We start from the raw sequence: 6,000 nt of genomic DNA, 5'->3' as shown, positions 1-6,000 counted from the left end.
AGCAACGATGAGCGTGTCGCTCACTGCGGTCGCCGTGTCCAAAGGCGGTGCTAGAGCTGCGCCACGTTGTTGGCCCCCACGACCCACATGAACGGTTGCCGGTGGCGAGGAGGTCGTGGGCCAGCTCCTCCATTGGACTAGTTTGCGCTACGTCGTCCCGACAAGTGTGCCCCACATGTCGGTTTCCCTGTTTACCCGGCCATATTCAAGCGTCAGTGCTCCGCGTTGCGCATTAGGCCTTTCACTATGTAGGCCAAGCAAGACAACTTATTGTTTATTTGAGCCGGTCAAGTATAATCATGTGGCGTTTGCTTATTTCTCATTCATCTCCAACCCTCTTCTCCATCGATCATGTCGCCCTCCGGTCGAGTCCATCCTCCCGCATGCCTCATTTGAACATTCTACCGAGTATCATTTGCATGTGGGCCTAGACCATGCTTGTATTTCCAATGTTTATTTGTAATTTGTCCGACATGCATACAAACAAACGGTTCGTTTGAAGTTTCACTTTGCCTCCACTACGTGTCGCTTCGCGTCTTAGTTTTGGCATCCCATTCGGTTCATGCATGCCCCGACACATGCTGACGAGATCGATTGATGTTCAGAGATCAATTGCGTGTCGTGCAAGGAGATAAAGGTTTGGTCTGTTTCTATGATAGAAATGACCCGTGGGGGGGGTCCGTGTGGATCAGAGGGAGTATATTGTATGTTCATAAGCGAAACAAACGTATTGTACCCACCCTAGTCCTCTTTCAATCGATCTCCGGACCCCGAGATGAAATCGAGAGAGAACGAGTGGGGGCATGTGTGATATCTAAGGCGGATTCAAAATTTTGAACCGGTGATCATAGGATCTGCAAATCATATATAAAGGGTATTCAATGTTCGTTTCGTTTTTGAACGTACAATATACTCCCCCTATCCTTTCTAGTTTACATATAAGTTTTATGTGTAGTCAAAGTATCTCTACTTTGATAAAAAAAGTATCAACATTCAACAACGCCCAATCAATAGTGTTAGATTCGTACGTACTCCTAGATTTGTACTCGAGATGGTTTCCAATTTGTTTTCAACCACGTGAATGTGCTTGTTCTCGCGCATGCTCTTCCTACTAGGATTTCGCCACGTATAGCCAGTCCAATAGTAACTTTTTTTAAGCTCCCTGTCCAATAGTACTAGTGGAGTACTGACAACATCTGTACTAGAGTATGCAGTGCTCATAGTTGTACTCCCTCCTTCCATTTATATAGGGCCTATGTGGAGGAGAGAGATGTGAAAAAGTAAGGGGAGTGATCTCTCATGCAAGAGCCTAGCTATATACGCATTCCTAGTTAAATACGTACAATAAATATGAAGAAAGAGATGGAGAGGAGATGGAAAAAAGTACTAATACAATAGCCAACCTTATTATTTTTTTCCGGGAAATAGCCAACCTTATAGCCCACACTACTGTATGAGTGCATATAATAGATGATGGCTATAGATGACATGGCAGTTCCTTATAGCCATCGACTGGCCATATTATTAACCATGCTCTAATGCGTTTTTCAAAACCCCATTTGACTATTGACAAGATTAATAGTACATGAGATGTATAATGTGAAAATTATATGATTGGAAGCTCCTTTCACATACGTATCCCTGCCTTACCCTCCCTTTCGGTCACTTACTAGCAGACCCCATGCTTGCTAGGCCCCGCATGTCAGTTACTCAATGGGTTCGGCCACGTCAGGGGATCCTCATCCGTAGTATAATTCCTCTGTTTTTATTTACTCCGCATAAAATGACGCGGGCGGGGGAGGGGGAAGGACGTCGGTTTGCTCTCAACTGCGGTCCCACAAGCGAGCGAAAACGCAAGACGAAGCGCGTTCCATTCGGTGAGCAACGTGGAGGGTCCAGCGTGCCGGGCTGCAACGCGAAGGCGACAAGAGCGATGTACAGTCAAAACCGATTGACCGGTCATCACCGGAACCACTATTCACACCAGAACCTTCGCTGCTCGGCCTACGCCAGCCAGTGCCCTAAAACCACACCTAATCTCCAGCCCCTTCCCCCACCTTTCGATCCCCTAACCCGCATCAAGCGTCCCCTAGGTCGCCGGAAAGCCATGGTGCACCGCAAGATCACGTACTACAAGATGCTGATGCCGGAGCACCGCGCAGAAATCGCGGCGGCGGTCGGCGCCAGAGACCTCCGTTCCCAAGCTCGCTTTGCGGCGGGCCAATCCCCGAGTTCTCTGGAGCCAAGCTACAAGGAGGAGGAAGCCGATCCGATGTTCATGGCGGAGGTCGCGGCGCAGAAGGTCCCCGATGGGTATGAGACGATGGACGTCGACTTCGTGCCGGCGTCCGAGTCCCCCATGGTGCAGGCGGACCAGCGGTTCAACCTGGCGATACTAAAGGAGGACCGGGAGGCAGAGGCTCAACTCGACGCGGAGCACGCGCATGCCGCTGCCATCGAGGCTCTCCTGCAGGCGGAACCGGATGTCGTGGATGTGAACCAGGCGGCGGAGGCTCAACTTGAGGCGGAGCGCGCGGATGCCGCTGCCATCGAGGCCCTCCTGCAGGCGGAACCGGACGTCCTGGACCTGAACCGGGCGGCAGAGGCTCAACTCGACGCAGAGCGCATGGATGCCGCTCTCATCGAGGCCCTCCTGCAGGCGGAACCAGACGTCCTGGACTTGAACCAGGCGGCGGAGGCTCAACTCGACACGGAGCGCGTGGATGCCGCTGCCATCGAGGCCCTCCTGCAGGCGGAACCGGACGTCCTTGACTTGAACCGGGCGGTGCTCTCGTCCGTGCAGAGCGCCCGCACGCTCCGCGTGAACGAGTAGCTGGAGGCCGAGGACAACCACGGTGCGGAGACACACGTCCGCAGCTACGGCTAGTTCGCGCCGGCAGCCAAAGACGATGAGGCCGTCTCGTTCCACGAGCAGTGATAGTTTTTCTTTATGTTGTTGTTTTTATGGATCTTTTGCTGTGTAAAAACAAATATTGTTATGCAAGTTGCCTAACTTGGGTCAGTCTACCATTTCAGGCAGTTGGATGAATATCCTACATCTCCTAACCCTTCTTCCTCACCTCTTCTTCTTCCCCAACAGACCACCGCACGGGCCGTACGGATACTCCCCAACATGCGGTTAGATAAACATACTCTATGAACGAAAATTATGTGTCAGTGGTAGGATGGCTGAGTTTGGTTTGTTCACATGCGACAGCACGTGTCAGTGAGGGTGCGTTCCCTTGGTTGGGTTTGCGGCGTGCAGGAGCGACTGTGCATGTGAGGGTGCGGTGCGACCGCGGCGTGCAGGAGCGACCGTGCGAGGGTGTGGTGCGACAGCGACAGCCGTGCGCAAGTGTACCTCCTTTTCATTTTGAAAACTTTAGGCAAGCTTGGCAAAAATGTATGGCGAAGTATGGCAATGCAAGGCCTAGACCCAAACAGGATAAGTACGTAGTACTACGTACTAGGAGTACTAGTGTTAAAAAAGAAAGGCGGGGTTTTCCTTCACGGGATTAATCGATACAAATCCTCGTTTCACGTGTCAATTAATGCGTATTTTTTCTCCAAAGCCCAAAGAGCTAACCATCTCACTCCTCATCGCTTGATTAATGCAGTGCCATGCAAACCAACCTTCTCACTTCCGCATGCATGCAGGGGATATTAATGTCCTTGGTTGCTAGTACGAGGCAAACCCCATGAATTTTGCCTCAATTAGTGTTAGTGGCCTTTTGCAAATTGTAATTTTGATATGCTGGCCTTGTGTACAAAAAAAATGGAGGTAGTAACTATATTTGACTTCCTTCCCCATTGCGGTGACATCGACGATATCTCGAACGTTGTGGTTTGGCGAAGTGCGTTCGACGGAGAACACCATTGAGGAACACCATTGGCGAAGTGCCGCCTGCAAGCCGAGACAACCGCCTTATTTGCATCCAGGAAGTCCGTTGAACCAAAGGACGCGTAAATGTACTAGTACTACTTGTACACAATAGCGTCGTCCGTCCAGCTTAGTGCGGTGAGATGGTTTCTCGAAGAAAACGATGGAGAAGCGGAGTCAGCGAAGAGTGAAATGATGGTTGCTTCATCCGTGCTTTGTGATTTGACGCCTCACTGATTTGTGATTTGTGATAGAAGGGATAGGGGAGTATACTATGTCCTCTATACTGTACATGCGTCCAAGCACGGGAGAAAGAGGAGAGACGTTGCATTTTTCTATTCCTTCAATCAATCAATCAGGGAGCTTCGGTTCCATCCTTTTGGCTTTGGCAACACCGTCCACAATGGTTCCCACGATGCCAAAAGCTATTTTCACATTTGGCTACACATTGTGGATGCCCTTAACCGTACCACTTGGTTTTGCTCCTGTGTGCTATCTATACAAATCTCAATTATATTGATCTAAAAAATTATAGAATCAAGATTAGTAAAAAGGAGGTGATTTTGCCGCACGGATGGCGGGGGAGGTTTCTTACTTTTAGAGGACGTTGTCCTGGCGGTTTGCTAACATGCAGTCCCACGTGTCAGTGCTTTACCAAGCCGATCCGCTTCCCACATGAGGCAGAACAACGGCAGAAGCAACACATGGTTAACTTGAAGAAGATGAGGGAGAAGCGGATTCAGCAACGAGTGAAATGATGGTTGCTTCGTCCCTCCAACTTCTTTTTATAGCATTATTAGTTCGTCCCTCCAACTTAACTGTGGTAAAGGTGCAGCTTTGTGATTTGACGCCTCATTGCTCATTACTACGCCGGCGCCATGACTGGGTACTTCACCCCGGCTGCTCTGCAGTGTATTCCGGTATGGCACGTGGACCCGGTAGCTTGATGCCCCACATGTCGGCGAAAGGGACTAGAAGATTTATGAAAGCGAGCGCTCCACTCTTATGACGGAGGAGTACACGACACGACGGCCCAGTGAACTATCACTTGTACTGTATATAGTACTATAGTTTTGCTGTTTCGCACGATCCATCGATACAAACATGATTAAATAGGAAAGGGCGGGATTTTTCCCGCACGGTATATGATACTGGCCATACATTTCAAAGGCAATTTTAATGTATGCAAACTGAATAATTAAGTAACAATATGATATCTAGTAAAACTAAAAACACATATGATTTATTGTGTTAGGGTGTAGTAGTAGTGCTGTATTGCATAGTTGTTAGATGTAACATGCAAGAACGTGTAGAGATGTAGTTTTGGAGGGCCTACAGAGAGAAAAGCGTAATACGTTCACCGAACTTTAGAATAAGCTGATTACGGTCACCATATACGTTTTGCGGTGATTATACGGTCACTTGCTCACGGTTCAGCATCGGATTGCACTCTGTTGACTGGCCAAATAGTCTGCGTGGCACCATGTTGACTAGTTAAATTGACCACGTTCCTTGTGGGTCCCACCTGTCAGTTCGCATAGGGAAAAGGTCAAATAAACACAAATTTACGCAGTCGCGACAAGACTCCACCCCGTGCGCGGGAATCACCTGGTTGTGTATGTGTCTGTCAGGGCCTGATGGGTGCGCATGCACGTGTAGGTTGAGCACTTGAGCGTGAGAGTGTGTGTTGGTCGTGTGGTGTACTGGTGTGTGCATGCATGCGTGCGTGTGAGTGTTGCGTGCGTGCGTGGCTGCGTGTGTACGTGTGAGTGTTGCGTGCGTGCGTGGGTGCATGTGTTCGTGTGAGTGTTGTGTGCATGCAGTTCATGTGCATGCGTGCGTGTGTGTATAATCACCACACCAGCTCCTGTGTGTTAAAACAGACGGCTCAGCATACCAATACAAGGCCACCTTGTCCGCTGTGCCCGCAGTCATGACTTCGAACCACCATCCAATATATTTTTGTCGTTTGTTTTCATTCTTACTAGCAAGATGCCCGTGCGTTGCACGTAACATCAAGATGCATTTGTATGACTAGTTTATCTTGTGAGAGAAAAGGATGAACGAGGGAAGGCCTTATTTGCAAATGTGGAGAGGTGTGTGGGTACATCTTAGGCAAA

The sequence above is a fragment of the Triticum aestivum genome, chromosome 3D (assembly GCF_018294505.1).
Source record: "Triticum aestivum cultivar Chinese Spring chromosome 3D, IWGSC CS RefSeq v2.1, whole genome shotgun sequence".
NCBI lineage: Eukaryota > Viridiplantae > Streptophyta > Magnoliopsida > Poales > Poaceae > Triticum > Triticum aestivum.
This window is presented reverse-complemented; position numbering follows the sequence as displayed.